Here is a 19,940-nt window from a genome sequence, read left to right as displayed (position 1 = left end):
ACCGTAGAAAGAAATATGTTAATTCTCGTGCATAAGAATTGGAGATTTCAAAAAAAATCGATTGGGTCTAGCATGAAAACCTGCTAGACAAACTATATTCTTATGGTTTGCCACTCCCAATTCTCGTTGCTTGTCTTAGAAGCTTCCTCAAGAACCGATCCATTCAGGTTGTCGTTAATGCATACACCTCGCAGAGGTTTCAATATAACGCTGATGTCCCTCAGGGATGCATATTAAACCCCACTCATTTTCACTGCAGATACCAACTTTAAAAAACCTAAATTAAAAATAATTAATATTAGCAAGGATGATGTAGGCTTAGAAGATTCTAATAATAGATTTAATTGTTAAGTGGAAAATTTTCACATGAAAGTTCTAAAAAAATCAATAAATAATTATTAACTCAGGAAAGAGTAAAACTTGGGTGGTCTAGGTATCGTGTTTTTAATCAAATAAGTGTTTTACAATGTTTTAATTATATGGGTTTTAATCACTATGGTAAGGATTGTAAATCACAACAAATTTGGTTAATCACTTTTATAAAAAATGTAAGTCGAATGAAAAAAAAAATTACAAATTGTATGAAAATCTAAAAAAGTCAAATGTAAACTTGGATGCTAGTCATGAATCCTTAAGTCGAGAATGTCCTTACTTACTCAGATTAATTAGCTTATATAATGAAAAGGTTGAATACTTATCAGACTTGTCTATAAATCTCTCTCAATATGAATATTAATAATAGAAATAAACATGCCATACTTAAAATGGCACATTTAAACTTAGGGTCAATATTTACGAGATTTCAGGAATTTTTATATTTGATAATGGGGAATGATTATGATGTTGTGGCGGTAACTGAAACTTAGCTGAGTGTAAACGTCTCGCCAAATATGGTTTCCATAACTGGTTACAATTTTTATCGAAAAGATAGGTCTACGGGCCAAGGTGGAGGGGTAGAATTTTTTATTAAATCTCGCTTAAAGACTGAGATTTTAAATCTTACTAATGCTACAGATATAGATGGTTTTGAAAATATTTGGCTGAAAATTATTATTAACAAAGTGTCTATTATAGCTGGGGTCATATATCGTACTATGAATAACGTTGGGGCTTGTGGAAATGCACTTGACAATATTTTACCAGAAATAATATCAACCTCCGACTATGTAACATTTCTGGGGGGCTTAAATGTTAATTTTTTTAACACCAGTAATCCAATATCCGACATTTTTGATGTTTTTGGTTTTACTCAGATCATTGATGAGGCTACAAGGGTTATCAGCATTTCTAGATCCTATATTTTTTAGTGATGCAGATGCTGTTGTGGATGTTGGCAAAATTTCTGCTATCGGTATAAGCGACCATAAGTTGGAATTTTGTAATATACGCGTACTAAATTTAAAAAGTCCCTAAAAAATATATGATTCCATTCATTCTGCAGTCACAAAAATTTTAATGAAAACCTGTTTAATACAAAGCTTTTACAAATACCTTGGGATAACATATAAATACATGCCAAATATAGATAACAAAGTACAATTTGTCACAGAACCTAACAAAATTACTTGACAAATATATACCGATAAAAACCGTTCGCGTAAATAAATCGCCAGCACCTTGACTTACACCAGCTCTGGAGGCAATATTAAAAAAGCGTGACAAGGCTAACTTAAATTATAAAAAATCTAAATCATTAGCTGATCTCGAAGCTTATAGGCAGGCTCGAAACTTTTATCTTGTTTCTATTCGTAGAGAAAAAAAGGGCTATTCAAACTTCTGCTAGATTCGAGTTCAGTACAAAAAAAATATTTATTCAATTTAATGTAATGCTTCTGGCCATGATAATTTGACACTTTTTATGACAAAACTTAGCCTTCCTGCTATCCTATCTCATCTGACACATAAAGTAAATTCTTGCCGTGAAGCTGGATATTTTCCGCAGGACTGGGAGAAGTCCATAATTCTTCCTATTCCAAAGGTCAGAAAAGTTACTTTACTGTGAATGAACTTTGTCCTATTAGCCTCTTGCCTATCCTATCTAGAATTCTCAAAGAACTGTGCACACACAAGTATTAAATTACCTAAATCTTAATGATTTAGTTCCAGTTCATCAGTCAGGATTTAGGTCTGGTCATAGTGCTACTACTGCTCTTTTCAACTTAACTGACAACATAATAAGGGCATTAGACAAAGACATTGCGGTTCTTTTAGTCTCCCTGGACTACTCTAGGGCTTTTGATCTGTTAGACTATGATTTACTGTGTGCTAAACTAAAATATCTGGGCTTTGATAAAACTTCTGTCTTCTTTTTCAGGTGTTACCTGACAGATAGACAACAGCGCGTACAAATTGGTAACAATTTTTCTTCTGCTAAGACAGTAATATCTGGTGTACCACAAGGGTCTATAATTGGACCAATTTTGTTTCTTATATACGTTTTTGACATATTCCAGGTAATCACAAAATCAGATTCACAGTCCTATACAGATGATAAACAGGTTTCGCATTATTTTGACCCCAATGAACCAGCAGCAGCTGAATCAACTCTTAATCAGGATCTTAAATCTATAAATGACTACTCAACTGAAAATAACTTGAAGATAAATCCTGACAAAACAGAGGTACATCTAGTTTGCGCAGAAAAACGAAGAAAACTGCTTAGTTTCTTTATGCTAACAGATTTATTTTGATAGACTTTAAGATTAGGAAAAAAACTCTGTGAATCTCTAGTTTTACCAATTTTTTATTATTGTAATATAGTGTACTATATCCCTGTTTAGATCTAGTTACAAAAAATCGACTGCAAGTTATACAAAATAACTGTTGTCGCTTCATATTTGGTCTGAGGAGATATGATCATGTTTCAGCAGAATTTAAATAATTAAAGTGGTTAAATATGTCGAGTGTGGTAAGACATCATTTTGCTACTTTTCTAATCAGGTTGTTAATGTTAAATATTCCTATATATTTGAGAGAAAAGTTAATTTTTCGAACATCCATTCATAACCGTGAGCTGACTATTATGCGGTATCTTTATATAATGCCTTGGATTTTATTTTAGAAATATCAGTTCAAGCGTTCTTAAATCCGAGTTTAAAACTTAATTTGCAAAATACTAAGTAGAATATACTAAGTAAAATTTCTTTTGTTTAGAACAGGAATGGTTAAGTGTAAGAATAGCCTAAGGCTAAACTAAACTAAACGCCATTTGTATTCTTTAACCTTTATGTATATACTTATATAAACAGATTTATATATCTATTTAATGTATATGCATGTTTAATAAAAGATGATTTATTATTATTATTATTATTATTATTATTATTATTATTATTTCCTGTTATACGACCTTGTCAACAAGACTTCTAATCCAATTTACATCTTTGTTGCTGGCAGTAAATGAAGGTTTTTGCTTCAATTCGCCCAACCAGATGACTTCAGCTCACCCAGTATCATAGGCGTAGCCAGGTAACAACTATTAATACTGACCTAAACACCATTTTGTAGTGGGGTGAGTGTAATCTAATTGAGTTTTACGCAGCTAAGACTTAGGCTGCTGTATTTATAAAGAGGAGCGCCTCTTCCACTCCAAGCTTTATTATGTCCGCGATTACTTTGCCGCTGTCTTTGTCAGTTCGCTTATTATGTATATGGGGTAGGAAGCAATATGTCTTGGCAGGATCATGTAGCTAGATTAGCAAAAACGGCTTCTCTAAAACTTAAGGCTCTCCTTAAAACAAAAAGGCAATACACACTGCAATAGCTTTTAACGCTTTACAAGGCTCAGATTCGTCCCTATCTTGAGTATTGCTCTAAAATATGGAGCCCGGCACCTAAATACAATTTGAAGCTGCTTGATTCCATCCAAAAGAGGGCGGTACCTCAAATAGGAGAACCAGAGATAACTGGAAGCTCGGACAGTTTGGCACATAGAGGTAAAGTAGCGGACCTGACCTGCTAGCGGAGTGTTTTATTGATACCATCACGATAAATGCTTATCCGAATTCGCCCACATCATTCCACCTAGAAGTATAGACGCAAGATCTACTCGACAGGTAGATGCGACTCATGAATATCGAGTATATCTGCAAACGCCTAGAACGTTACTACATCAGACTACTTCTTTTTATGGAAAAGTGCAAGCCTTTGGAAATAATTCCCAAAGCACATCTTTCCCGAATTGTGTCAGTGTATTCTGTAAGAAAAATTAAAAAAAATAATGATTTTATACAGTATGACAAAGAAATCAGTAAATCCCATAAAGATACTGACTCCTACTCTATCGTTTTAGAATATAATATTTTTTTAAATTTTAATTACTGACGATTGATCCAGTAAAGAAAAAAAAATTCCGTTAGATGATGATATTATTTAAACTAGTAAAATATACATTGACAATCGTTGCATCTGAAAACCAGCAAGTAATTTAGATTTTTTACAATCAAGATTGATATTTCTTTTTTATCATTACTTACCTAATAATATCTAAAAAATCCGAAGACTAGAAACTTTATTTTCTATTGTAAAGGTACCTATGGAATCCAATATTGACAGTAAATTGTTCGAAACAATCAAAAGCTAAAACTTTAAACAAGCGCGACAGTATGATTAATTCTTACACCACATACCACACAGAGATGCTCTGCGGAGTAATCGAAAGCAAGATTCTTTTTGACATTTGCACTCAAAGTGAGATATTACATAGATAGAGATGTATCCTTATTTCTTATATCCCATCTTATCTTCCTGTAAAATAAAGGACACAAGCATGTATGCATGTTCTTTTATAAATAATATTAGTTAGTTTTATCACAGTCTAACAAGTTGAAAGTTGAAATCTATATACTTTGATTTTATGATTACTGATACACATAATGTTTTCGATTTTTAAGATATCTTTGAGTCTACAAGATAATTCTTATTTTTTACTTCAATAATACGTTCGCTAATAATTGTTTTGTGATTACTGAAAACTTAACTCTTCACGCTAATTAAAGAGCTAGTCTATGGCCGCTAGTCGAGTTAATAAGCGGTTAATTGTAAATATATTACAAGAAAATAATTAGGAAAACTGAATAGCATTTTTAACACAGTTTCTTGAGTTGCTTAAGTAAAGGTTTGGTCTCTAACTAAGTAACGGTATAACTGGACGAACGTACAACGTAGTATATGGTTTAAGAAATATAGGTAAGATTTCAGTTTTTATTCTTAAAAAAAGTCGTTTTAGTCAATTGGCTCGATCGAAATATTTGACTTTTAGGTACCACAAAGAGCACAAGTTATGTAAAAATAAAGAATATCCCGGAAAAAGTCAACTAAAGATTATAAGCTATATCTTACATTTTTGGTAGTCATCAAAAAGAATACAATATAATGAAAATTTTGTAATGAAACTCATCAACACTTTCCTATCTGCAACACAATTAAGCCAGAAAAACGCTTTTAGGTCCAGAACACAATCTTTTAATTCTCAAGGCCAAATTATAATACTTTCATTACAATCGTGTTGATTATGTATAAGGTGGCCATTTTATTAGAGGCGTATACCTTTTCTCAGAATCTACACGGTGTGAAAAAAAAAATTCTTAGAGAAGTACTTTCGTTTTAAGCGCATTTTTAAATTTTTCAGTTTTATCAATACAGGGTGTTCAAAAAGTGGTGCACCGACTTTAACACCAGAATTTTAAAGGTAACATCGTATATTTTTATATTAGGTTCCTTGGAAGAAATAAAGGTAACTTTCATAAAAGCTACCTATCCGAATTTTGTGTAGTTTGAACAGAAGTTAGGATTTTGTATTTTTGTTAGCAAATGTATGTCCTCGCTATACAGTGTTTTGTATAGCTGGTAACTAAGACTTTTTAATAAAATTCCTATCACGACTTCAGAAGACTACCCCTTCTATTGATCGACGGTGATCGGGTATTTTAAATTTATACAGGGTGTCTCAGGTAATAAGATATATTTTTAAATTTCTAATTCGCATTATTTAAGGTTTTTTTTTTTAATGGAATACCCTGTATTTTATATAGTATTTTTAAAAAGTGCAAAAAACGCTATTTATCGATATATCTATATGTCTTATACCAAAATCTAATAGTTTGGAAAATATTTAGAATTCTATTGGAGTGATATAATTTCAACTCTCTACAATAATAACGCTCTTTGAACAAATTTTGCTAATTTAGTATTTCACGGTAGTAGGTTGTGAAATAACAATAGTTAATATCCGCGCTTGTCGTATCCATAGCTTCAGAATAATATTTAAACCACTTCTGTGACATAAATTAATTATAATTGTAAAAAATAACAGCCTTAAAAGAACAGCAACATAACACTAACTAAAGTCTAAAGTAAGTTTTTAATATGCCGTCCATTTTGAATAATACATGTAGTAAAAGCAACTTTTAAATGTTCTATAGCATTTGATATAAAATCTGTTTAAGTAACATACGGCCTCTCTATGTTCCCCACAGGAAGAAATCTAACAGAGTAAGATCTGGACTTCGAGCTGGCCAAGGGATTGTTCCATTTTGCCCTATTCAACGGTTGTACTGGTGGTTTAGGAAGTTACTTATATTGGGGCTCCTGTGATATGGAGCACCATCTTGTTGCCATATTAATTCATCACGTTGGTAGGCCGGTATTTCATTTTCTACTAGTGATTGTATTTCATTCCTTACCATATCTAAATATGTTCCTAAATTAAAATTTTCATTTAAAAAAAATTAGTCCTATAACTTTTGATCAATAAATTTCGCCCCAGACCTTTACTTTTTTTCGTCTTTCAAAAATCTTTTTTTTATTTTTACAACTCCAGTAATGCGTATTTTTCCTATTAAAGATGAGTGTTGATGTGTGAAAAATTGACTTATCAGTCCAAATAATCTTATTAAAGACAATTTCATCGAAACTCATGTTCTAACCTATCACAAAAGTTTAATCTTTCATCATAGTTTCTGTTTTCTAAATGTTAAACATATACATTCAATAAAAATGAAATGGACCGTTTCTAAAAAAATGCCCGAACCCGTCGATTTTAATATTGGGTTAGGGTTTTTCTACGTAGAAATTAAATAAACAGGGTGAGTTAAAAAAATATATGACGTTATCAATATGTTTTTAAAATGGAAATCACCATTTGTAATGCAGAATTAGAAAGAACGCATTTTTTTTACAAAGGATATGGTACAAATGAATAGTAATTCAGCAATTTTAAATGAAAAATAATGATAAAATATAAAATTAAAGAAATACTTATCTAAATTAAATGTCGGTATTTTGTTGTTAGTTGTTGTTGTTGTTGTTGTCAGTGTCAAAAAGTGAATGTATTTTGGTGCAACTATTTGAAATATTTTTACATTTGGTGTTTATTCTTTTTAAGAGGCGAAAGCAGTGTCATCCTGCATTTATTAGTAACTACACTTTATTACCTACTGTTATTGTATGAAATATGAGAAAACTAACCGAACGTGAAAGAGTCGAAATCTTGTGCATGATTAGTTTCGGAGATATGTCGCGTACTCAAAAGGAGGTGGTTCAGTTGTAATGATCGGTCGCCTCTTAGCCAAAGCATGATAAGCAGAGTTGAAGCAAAGTTTCGTGAATTCGGGGATGTTCGGGATACTCAAAAAGCTGGTCAGGGTTCAATAACTGAAGAAAATGAGCTTAACGTTCTGTTACCGGTCCAAGATAATCCCAAAGCCATAATCACAGGCACGGCTTCTAATGTTAATTTATCACGATTTACTGTGCATAAAGTATTGAAAAAAGGAAAGTTCCACCCTTAAAAAAATATTTTTACTGCAAGAGCTATCGGAAGATGATTTTGATCGCCGAAATGAACTTTGTGAGCAAATGCAGTAATTATGTAATGCTAACAATAATTTTGTAAAACGCATATTTTCTGACGAAGCAACGTTTAATCTAAACGACCATGTGAACAGACAGAATTGTTGATACTGGGCGACCGAAAACCCTCAATGGTTCACAGAATGTCATACACAACAATCTCAAAGAGTCAATGTATGGTGCGGTATAGTGGAATGAAGAGTTTTAGGAACTTACTTTTTTGATGAAACTGTCACTGGTGAGAGGTATTTGGACTTTCTTCAAAATGATCTTATCCCCGCTCTGATAACTTTGTATCCAGATTTGGAAGAACCCGACATGCACCAACGTGATATTTTTTTTCAGCAAGATGGAGACCAGCTACACTATGCTTTATTCGTTCGCAATTATCTAGATGAAGTTTTTCCAAATCGTTGAATAGGTAGACGAGGGTTCATTGAATGGCTACCCAGATCGCCAGATTTGACCCCCTCGATTACTGCATTAAAAATGGTAGTTTCCATCTAAAAAACATATTGATGACGTCATTTTTTTTTTTGAGTCCCCCTGTATATTTAATTTATACGTAGAAAAATCCTAAACAAAATAAAAACGACGGGTTTGGGCATTTTTTTCAGAAACGGTCCATTTAATTTTTATTGAGTTTATCCGCTACTTTACGGATACACTATATATTGAAGTGCATCCCTAAGAGAAATAATACTAGTATTAATAATGCTTCTCCTATGCAAAGTAAAGAAACGAATTTTGCAAAGCTTTACAATTTTTTATAAGGTTATACCGTTATACAATTTATTACGAAAATTTTTGAAATCATTTTAAACAAATTTAATTTGGAATATCTTTGCAAAATGTCATTATTTAATTAAAGACAGTTTAAACATTAGGAGATTTTGCCAGGCAGATTTAATGCACAAGTAGTAAGAGCGACCGTGTCTTAAATCATTGAGAGCTTGAATCAAGTATTAAACATATTAGGACTGTTAATAAAACCAGGAAATCTGTGTCTTTTGCTGTCCACAGATTTAATGTAGCAGCTTTTTCTTCTCAGAGTCCATTTCGCACTTCTGTCTTTACATTTGCATCTGCCATTTTCAAAAAAAAAGTTTATTGCAATGCCTACTTCTGCAATTGCAATGTCAATAATGTTTTTATTCGACTCAAAGTTTTTACTATTTGTAGTGAGGTTCGTTACGTACTTGACGTCCATCCTTTAACTTTTAACGTCGCAGGGTATCCGTCAACTCGCTCGTTATTTCTTTGGACAATTATAGATGAAAATTCGACAAAAAAATGCCTCGGGCGCCACAAGTAATTAAAGGAGCTTCGAGTCCCCTCTAGCCTCTCGGGTAAGCCTTTAAACAGTGGAGAAACCAGGTAGGTATTAAAAGTAAGCTGTCCAATTATTAGGAAATATTATTATTATGAATTTTTATTATTAAAAATACGGTAGCAGGTTTGGTTGCTTAACCCTTAACTGACGTGGTGACATTTTGGAACACAAACCACGTTGTGGGGTTCCTGGGACTCCCAACAATTTCTCCCTATCAACAATTTTTTGACAACAGATTATGACATTTAGCAACACTTTTTGATATTTTTTGTTATTTTAGGGTAAAAAGGGCATTCCATAAAAAAAACTTATGAAGAAAATTAACTTTATTTTAACATTAAACAAAAAGGGTATTCTATTAAAAAAAAAACAAATAAAAAACCACATTTTTTCTAAATGCGTAGGCAACACGCCATGAAAATATTCGGTAACCAACTATTGTAGCTTTTTCTTTGTAGTATATACCTGCAAAAAAAAAACTTGGTTATTCAAAAGATATTTATACAAAAATCTGCAAGGATTATTTACCGTGTTTTTTTTTTCATTTATCCAATTTCATCGACATCAACGAGGCAGTTTTGTCATATTTTACGCATATTTTCCTACAATATTGCAGGCAGATTGGCTTTTTGCATTTTGTGCATAAATAAGAACTCTTCCACCGTAATCTTGGGTTGCAGCGTGAGCAGTATTTTCTTGCGTTTCTAGGTAAAATTTCTGGCTCTTCGTCGTTCTGTGGTTCAGCTGCAATTCCTAGTACATTTTTGATACTCTCTCTCAAATGGCTTGGTAGACGAGGGTTGGCGGCTCTTTGATTAAGAAGAGGAACAAATTGTTTAGGTAGCAGTTCTAGAAATTCAAGTCTTGATAACACCTGCTGCCTGTTTTTATGAGATTGATGAATTATATATGCATTAAATCCACTCATATGGACAATTCCTTAGAATTGGCCATTGCCATCATCTCGCCATTGGCCATCGTCTTGTACGTCTGCTACATGAATACTTGGAACATTTTTCGTCCACGGCATCTACACCTGATTTCGTGTTGTTGTAAAATTCATTTATCTCCTCCAATCCTGTATCTGGGTCAACATTTTTAGTGTGATGCATGGATGAAAGGAGGACAACAGCTTTGCCATTCTTCGGTACGATCGCTAATAAAGTTATTGATTTGGTAAAGTTATAGAGACATGACCCTAGTTCTCTTGTTCTGGAAGGAAGGAATTCAGGAGGTATTTCACGCTTTTTTTTTAAATGTACCAACGTACGTGAGTTTTAATGAAATATCCACTAGTTCAATTAAACTGTATCAGTTGTCACCCGTGACATTCCTGTTGATCCCAAAGATTGGTTTGCAAAGGTGAACAACAGCTTGCGTAGGAATAGCCAGCTTCTTCTCTTCATCAGTCAAGTCCTCTGAAGTGTCGCTACCTTTACCACAATATCTATAGGTGTTGTACACATAATGAGTTCTGGCATCAGCTAAGCATTGCACCTTCACTCCATATTTTTCAGGTTTACTGGGTATGTACATTTTAAAACGACAGTGACCTCTAAGACCCACAAGCATTTCATCTACCGTAACATTTCCACCCAAAGTATAAGCAGCCTGTGAATTTTTTCTGATATTGCAGCCGCTGAATCAACTTTCATTCGCTCCTTTCTTTCGTTGCGTGTATCAAATTGACTACATGTCAGAAGCACCAGAAACCTACGGGCTGAAAAAACCAGTCGGAATATTTCCCTTCCATCTGTGGCGAAAATAGCTCCTTTACTTTCGTTATTTGATTTGAATATAGATGTCAAGTGCAAGAGACCAAGGAATCCATTAATGTCAATTTTGTTTGTGTCTCTAAATTCAGTGCGATTCTCAGTGGAAGCCTTCTGTCTGTATTCCTGTAATTTTAGGTTAGTGTAATGTACCATAACTTCTAACATGACTGGGCTAAACATTTTCTTCCAGGCGTCAATTGGCTCTACGTTATTATCTGCGTCAAATATGCCACGCATAGAAGGGAGCTTTAGAATGTTGTGGCTGGGAGTGCGGACGTTTCGTGAAGGATCAACCGATGACCACTTATAACGATTTTTCCCGTAATAATTTGTTCTTACATGTTCATCCCTTTATATCTATACCGTGGTGCGTCGCCGAGCGGAACATATCCTATGTTCCGCTCGGCGGACCCCATGTAAATTTTAAGGGGGTCAATTATTGGCTTCCCTGTACATTTTACAGAAAAAATGTAAGATAACTTTTTGAAGAGACCAATCTGGCAAACCCTCGTGCAAAGTTTCAAAAAATTTTAATAAGCGAATCTTGAATTATTCAATTAAATTTAATTGCAAAATTACCAAATTTTCGGTTCAGGTAAAACCAAACGGGCACCAGTAAAATGAATATTGTCACTGACGTGAGGAAAAGTGTCAATAAATCAGTGACAGTTGATATTTGAAAAAATGGATTGAATTATTCAATCGACGAAAAAATAGCCATAATTAAGTGGCATTATGCGGGAAACAGTTTTAGAGCAGTATCTGAAATGTTTTCAGTTTATTTCCCCACCGAGTCCACAACATCTGTTAAGGGTTAAAATAAACACAAATCTTTCCTTACAATCTAACAATCCCCAGTTACCACGATTTCTATGATTTACAACAGGCAGTTATTTACGAAAATGTACCGGAAAATTCAGCACTAACTTATTTAAAAACAACGGTTTGCCTTTCTCTGGAATAGTGCTAAATTACTTTCAATTAGGGTTAAGCAAAATTTCACTACCTGCGAATCATTCACTGTGAATAAAAAATCACATTCACGACTTGATGACAACTTAAAAATAAACTGTGAAATCTCAAAATGTGAATGAAAAAGGCGCGTTCACATTCAGACAAATGAATACGCGTTGATTTTTGAAAAACCGAAAGAAGTAATTCATTCATTCATCAGCAATCGGCCGTCGTTAAACAGACTATCTGACTCCCATCGTCTATCCGTCTCTCTCGTTTGTGGGAAAAAACGAGAGAACATTAATTATTCTTTATAAATTATTTTTATTGTATATTGTCATGCTTATTTAGTTTTTTTTACTGGATTTTTATTATGATAGAATATTTTCATTTATCTATTTCTGCGGAAGGTCGAATATTAAAATGTGTTTGTTTTCATCTCATCTTTTAAAGACAATTATTTCTTCTTAGGACATCGTGATATTAGCTTTAAAATTCTTAACACAATAAACACAGAATATTAATACTTTTCTTGTTAATATGCGAATTCACTGCCATGATATTAAACTAAACGATAAGCAAACTCGCCATCGCCAACCGGCGCTCAATCGTGAATTCACATTCACAGTGAATAGAAAATCGCGCTAACAGTTACACCTGTGAATTAGTGCGAACTCAAATTGACAACTCAGCTCAATCTCAAGCCTACTCTCTATTATATAATCCGGGACAGCGCGTACGCAGTCCCGACTACCAAAAATTACGCGCCCGAGTTATCCGCATTAGGGATAATCGCAGAGGTCAGCCCAACCGTAGTGCAATGGAAGGGCCTCACTCCGGAGGAACCGCCTTGTTGATCACGGTAACCTCTACGCCAGGTAAGTATGCTTAAAAATCCTCCTAAATTAGTTTTTGACCAAAATTTTCTAGCACACCGCGGTGACATTATAACGCTGCTGCCATCTGTTATTATCGCTGCGAACTACTATGCTTTTCTTTGGCGCCCAAAGTGGCGAAAATAAACGGTTTTATCCGAAATTTAGTCAGTTTTTGCATATGAGGTTTAGTGACAAGTTCTTTTTTTGGTTTTTGTATTTTTCTAATATGTGGTGTCTTTTTTTGCGTTGTTTTTGTTGTAATTTTTGTTATATTATTATGGTTTAGTTATACAGTGATTTCATTTCAAAACGATTCACCCTTAATATCTTTCTTAAAAAAAAAAAAAAAAAAAAAAAAAAAAATTAGATATACAGAGGGACGTTTAATTATGCATTTACTAAGTTCTGTTAATCACCTCCTCACCTCCAGCTAACCTCACTTTAATATGTCAAATGGGAACCCCCATCGTGTGATACATCATACTAAGGAGCGTAAAATTCTCTATTCAACGGTACTAAAAAAAATGAAATCGGTAAATGTGTAAGCAAATAGTTAGCGAAAATGTCTAGAAATAATGAATATTTTATTTACGCCAAACTTTGGTATGTCAAATGGCTACCCCATGGTGTGATACATTATTTTAAAGGGCATTCATTATGCTATCAATGGTTGTAAATAAAAATAAAATTGATTGACCAAGAAGCAATTAAAGTGTAAATCGGTAGGGTATAGAAAAACAAATTTAATTAGTTTAACAAATTTATTTCATTAAATGTTCAAAATGCGCGCCGTTATTAGCAAGACCTAATTTTGTTATTACCAAAGCCTATTTTCAAACTCCTTACGAACATTGGCAAGGGTCTGCCCGCTAATTTCTCTGCATTCTTGAAATATTCTATTTTTTTAATTCTCAATACTCTCAGGTGGGGTTTTATCAACTTTGCTTTTTAAGTAGCCCCAAAGAAAAAAGTCTAGTGGGGTTAGGTCCGGAGACCGCGCAGGCCATTCGATTGCACTACGTCTGCTAATCCACTTTTCTCGAAAATTTTTATCAAGCCACTCTCGAACTACCAAAGTGTAGTGCGCGGGAGCTCCATCCTGCTGAAAATATATATTATTTTCATTCAATAATATACCACCATGTTGATCTACTTAATTTTCCATAGATTGGATGATGGAAGGGTATATTGCATTTTCTAAAAGGTTTAAATAAATTTCGCCAGTCAAATTTTCTTCCAAAAAAAATGGTCCGATTATTTCATTCCCATAAATTCCTGTCCAAACATTAATTTTTTTGGGGATATTAGGTATGGCCTTCCCGAAAAACATGCGGATTTTTTTCTTTATCCCAGTATCTACAGTTATATCTGTTCACCAGGCCATTAAAAAAAAGGTCGATTCGTCACTGAAGCAAATGTTCTTCAATAAATGGGGATCGTCGTAAAATCGCTGGCACATCACTTCACAAAATTGAAATCTTTCTCCGAGTTCATGAAGAATATGAATCTTATAAGGAAAGAACTTATTTTTTTTTTAACTTTATGTACGGAACCAGTGGAAATATTTGTTAGTTTTGCGGCCTTTGGTATAGACAAAGTTGGATCCATAGCAAATTGTGCTAGTACTTCAACTTGGCATGCTTCATCGACAACTCTATTTTCATATTTTTTCTTACTGCAAATCGATCCCGTCTCTTCAAATTTTCGTATCAATTCTAATACGTATTTATGGCTCACGTTTTTATCTTGATACCTTTCATTAAATGCTCTCGCGGTTCTGGGAGCACACCGATCTTGAGCTCCATAAAGGAAAATTATTTCTATTCTTTCGGCTAGCGTATACACCATTTTATTAACTCACGGTTTTAACTAAAATTGAAAAATTGCACGCGTCAAACTGACAGTTTTAACAATAATAAATCGCCTGCTTTTTAAACGCTATAAAAATGTAAGGTATTGCAGTGTTTTTTGTACCTATTAGGTAGGTTTCGCAAAAAATATAAGTGAAATAAATACATATACAAAGTTATAAGACTGCAAAGATTTTTGCAAAAAATTTGAAGACACTCTTTTTTCTCGCAAATAACGGTACACATTCTTTACTTAAAAAAATTAATAATTTGCTTGAACTTAATGTACTGTTTGTTACCACACATTTTAACTTCTAAATTGCTTATATTTTTTTTGTTGATCTATTATAAAAAATGTAAGAATTTTAAAATGATGTAGGTACCATACTAAAAGTATTCATTTAAAATACCAAAGTTTGGCGTAAATAAAATATTCATTATTTCTAGATATTTTCGCTAACTATTTGCTTACACATTTACCAATTTTATTTTTTTTTTGGTTCCGTTGAATAGAGAATTTTACGCTGCTTACTATGATGTATTACACGATGGGGGTTCCCATTTGACATATTAAAGTTAGGTTAGCTGGAGGTGAGGAGGTGATTGACAGAACTTCAGTAAATGCATAATTAAACGTCCCCCTGTATATCTAATTTGACGTGGTTTTTTTTTTTTTTTTTAAGGAAGTTATTAAGGGTGTATCGTTTTGAAATGAAAGCACTGTATAAATTTTGTAACAAAATGGATGGATAAAATAAAATGAAAAGTTCTTAAGATATGATTGGCTACTCAACAATAGTTTAAATATTCTTTAAATTTTGGTAATAGATTTTATATTAGAATTAAATTCTAGAGAAGACACATTTATTGCCTCTTGAATATGGTTAGGAATTATTTTCAGACGTTATGCACCCAGAAGGAATCTATGTTATCACTGATTTGGTGCAGCATCGAATCGATACTGGAGACAATGCTCCTATAAAATAAGCACCTCGAAGGATACCGATAGCTAAATAAGGTTTTGTCAATGCTTCAAGAAATAAAAACACAAGGAGTTATAAAACCATCCCAGAGTTCTTGAACATCTCCAGTTTATTTATTTATTTATTTACAAGATGTCCCCATTCTAACAAAATTATAAAATAAATTAAATCCTAACCCTAAATGTATATAATTATTCTGCCATCAACAAATATATTAATAAGATATATAATGAACTTAATCTGAGTAATAAATATCCAAATTTTCTATACATTAACAATATAGGTACCTATCTAAATGTATATTAATATGTAGCTGCATAAGTGACCATATAGATTCAAAAACCTCAGACAGGGTGAACTGGATAAAACGCATGTCGACAGAATTTACTACTGGAAAATTAAAGTTAGTAGGATCAATTTTTGCTTATTTTATTACTAATACAATAGTCAGTTGTTTTAGTAAAAAAAAAGGACGGATCTATCCGATTTTGTGTAGACTATCGCCGACTGAATGATATTACCAAGAAAGGCAGTAATTCCCAACCAAGAATTGACAACACCTATACTGGCAGGTAAAAATACATCCAGAAGATAAAGAAAATACTGCGTTCTCGATTGGAACAGGACTGTAAACTTTGGCAGTTTACAGTAATGTCCTTTGGACTTTATATTGCTCCAGCCACCTTTGAAAGGCTTATGGAACCTGTGTTACGCGAAATGACTTAGGAATCATGCTTAGTTTATTTGAATGACGTCGTTATACTTCGAAAAAAACATTTGAAGGTCATTTAAAGAATTGTCAATAGGTTCAGTTTTTGTTAAGCTCCGAGACGCAAACCTGTCCTAAAAATGTTGTTTATTTCAAAATGAAATTCAATACTCAGCCATGTAACATTAGAAAATGGTGTCAAGACTGATACAGGTAAAGTAGAAGTATTAGAAAATTGGGCACGAACTACTGACAATTACCAGTTAAGAAACTTTCTGGGCCTTTGTACATATTACAGAAGATTTTGAAGAAATTTCGCTAACCTTGCAAAACCTCTACATAAGCTCACATAGGACAAAATGGTATTTAGTTTGTCAGCAGCCTGTGAATAAGAGAATAAGGGCTAAAGAGAGCACAGCACTGTGCATATTTTTAACGTATCCGATTCGATAAACTTCTATTTTGGATACAGATGCAAGCAATGTTGTAGTTGAAGCCATCCTTTCGCAAAAATATAAAGATGAAATAAGGCGAGCAAGTAATAGCTTATTACAGTAAAACGCTATCAAAGCCAATAAGAAACTGTTGTGTTACCAGACGAGTGCTATTGGCAGCAGTAGGAGCTATTGAACTTTTCTATAAATGTTTGTATGGACAACGATTCATCCTAAGGACTGACCATGCTTCTCTGAAATAAGTGTTTCAATTCAAAAACAACTGAAACAAGTATGAGGCAGTTGTCAATATATTGCTCTAATCATATGTAGGTTTATGAATATGTCGGGTGTGGGTGAGTTTTGGTGATGATTTTTTGTGTGCGGTAGTATTTTAGTGTACTATCTTACCTAGTACATGACTAGCATGATTTCCAATGCCTATTTCTATTTGACCCTCAAACAATGTATAATTTACTTATCACCTTCCAAAACAACTTGAAAACAGTGGGCTAAGAGTACTTTTGTTCAGAATTTCCTGAACTACCTTTTCCCAAACTTTTATCGGACTTCACCCAAGAGTGAAGTTTTTTTCTTTTACATTTGAAATGTGCAAGAGCATTTTCCATAACCCTTTAATTTTATTATATAGTCAAATTGCAAAAAAATTAATATCATATAGTCTCTAGCATTGAAGATCGAAAGTTGAATGTAAGTAAAAGTTTTAATTTAGGAAATTATTTTTTGAGATTTTTTTTTGCATTTATATTTTCAAACTTTTGTCTCTTTTTTATTTTTTTATTTTTTGTTTAAAATAAAATTGCAATAATGATAAAGCCACCGACCTGAATTATTTTTCATTAGTAGACTTTATCAATATATGATCGTTGGAGGTCAGCGAACCTCTTTTAAGATCAGGCCATATTACAGCAAGGTACGGCATGCTATAAGATTTATTAAGAGCACACATCTCAAGAGCTATTTTACATAATGCCTATTTTACACAGTACGGCTTAGAACTGTAGTATTTGATACAAAACGAAGCTGGATACTGGGCATAAAAAACCACTTAAGGGCATAATTTGTTTTTTTTTTAAATATTTGAAGGATGTTAAAAAACCGAATCATTTTTTTAATATCATGGAAAAATAATTAGAAATGATAAGATAGGCGTAATCAAATCTGATTTAACGTTTATGTCCAAACGCGAAAGAAAATGTATGATCATTACTAAATTTAAAATGAGGTAGTTAATAAAAACACATATTATAAATACTTTTAGATGGGAATTTAAATATGTTGCTGTTATGCAATAATATTAACAGTATTATATAAATACTAGTAAAACGGAGATATTCCCTCCAACTCGAAAAAATTCAAAAAATACAAGCGTTAGATTTTTTTTATTCACATTTTTGATCAATAGACATGAAGGACTTGTATTGCTCAGACCACTTCTAATATTCAGAGTGCTTAAATATTTATTTAAAATCTTCTTCAGCTCTTGTTAATTGAAAAAAAACGAAAATAAATGCATAAAATTTTTAATATTTTGGGTTTCTACCGCATCTAGTGTCAGTTATAAGCTACAGACAAGAATCATTATTTTACAGCGATCGTAAAAGATGTTTTCGTCTGCGATAGGGAATTTTAACAAAAATGGATTAAATGTCTATATTTTGGGTTACTACTTATAAAAGAAGACCAAAAAGTAATAAAATAAACATTAGAATTTTTATTTTACTTTTTCAACTTAAGTCATAACTTTACTTCTAGTATTCAGGTAGTCTTTATTTTTACTGTACTATTTTGGCTATAGTTTTTTTACGTACTTAATGATTGAGGTTTTATTGTTTTATATATTTCTATAGTATATTATAGATAGGTATTCATTATTATAATATTACAAGCAAAAATATTAAAGACAAATATGACTGGACGCCAAATTTTAAACCTCCTCTAAAATTCGCTACTTACTGAGATAATAATTTTAATTTTAAAGACAGAACATCATTTAAAAATAATTTCATATAAAGGACTGTAAAAATAAATTACATATTATTTTTGTAGGAATACTGATCATAATTGAATAATATCTATTCTATGACCTATGACAGAATTTTTTTCTCTCAGAATCTGCTTATGCTTGTTGTTAATTATCATCTTCTTAACTGAAAAAAGTCCTTTAAATATATAACTAGATAACAAACAAATACATAACAAACTTAATTTAAATTAATTTACTAGAGAGCTCAGAAGCCACTAACTTGCTGTAATAAATTAAAGATTTTCGTAAGTATACCTATAATGGTTTTTATTAAGTCATAAAATACTAATAAAATAAGATATTGCTTACCGGAATCTCCACTGAAAATAAGCAAAAAAAAACTTTTATGGAAGTCTATGAAATTATCAGATTCGTCCGTCACTTGCCGGTTAATTAATCTAAACTTCAGATTCAATTATTAATTAATTTAAACTTGAAAACTGCGCCTGGTCAAATTGCTGAAGTGGACGTGAACAATATTGCACAAATTAGAAGAGTGCAATTATCAAAAAAATACAGCGGTAGTTATACTGCCGAAATCTAAAGTTGCATCGCAAATTTATATTGTTGCCTATTGTTGAATGTCAAAAAGGGTTTCTATTATTAGCAAACATCAAAAAATTTCATATTCTGACAATTAACGGCATACCTATTATTGAGGCGAAAAAAAGTCAATGTCAACGAAAGTTTTCACGTTACTATGTAGAATATTTTATTTTAAATTTCCTTTTATTTTAGTAGCCTTGACTGTAAAAATTGTAAGTCACTACGTCTAAAGGTACATTCATAATCAATTCGCGGGTGGAGTGACACTTGGACACGCATGCTAAGTAGGTTATAAGTAATAGGACCATTCACAATAAAAATAAAATTCAACTTTAGCATGTGTGCTGAAGTGGGCGAAATTGTTTGCAAGCTGCAAGCTTTTTATGTCGTGCTGAGTTTATGCGTAATTATTACTTTTTTATTATTTTATGTTTGTTTTGATTTAATTTTGAGAATTATCCTATTGTTTTGTTTCGTGAATAGTGACCTAAGTTTGACGCTAACAAAACAAACTATAGAAAAAAAGACTAAATATGTTATATTTGCTGCATATTACGTTGGCACTTTTCCTGTTAAAAGA

General features: G+C 32.5%; 1 protein-coding gene and 1 non-coding gene across 2 annotated transcripts in view; both read right to left on the bottom strand.

Annotated features, from left to right (window-relative positions):
• Positions 1-19,940, bottom strand: part of LOC126744387 (protein PALS1) — a 463,284-nt gene that overhangs the window by 265,534 nt on the left and 177,810 nt on the right. The window lies entirely within an intron of this gene.
• Positions 12,638-12,799, bottom strand: LOC126744823 (U1 spliceosomal RNA). Its single transcript, XR_007663319.1, has one exon. It is a non-coding gene; the product is annotated as a U1 spliceosomal RNA (small nuclear RNA).

Source organism: Anthonomus grandis, chromosome 14 (genome assembly GCF_022605725.1).
Source record: "Anthonomus grandis grandis chromosome 14, icAntGran1.3, whole genome shotgun sequence".
Taxonomy (NCBI): domain Eukaryota; kingdom Metazoa; phylum Arthropoda; class Insecta; order Coleoptera; family Curculionidae; genus Anthonomus; species Anthonomus grandis.
Note: the sequence above shows the minus strand (reverse complement) of the source record. Positions and strands in the feature narration are given on the sequence as shown.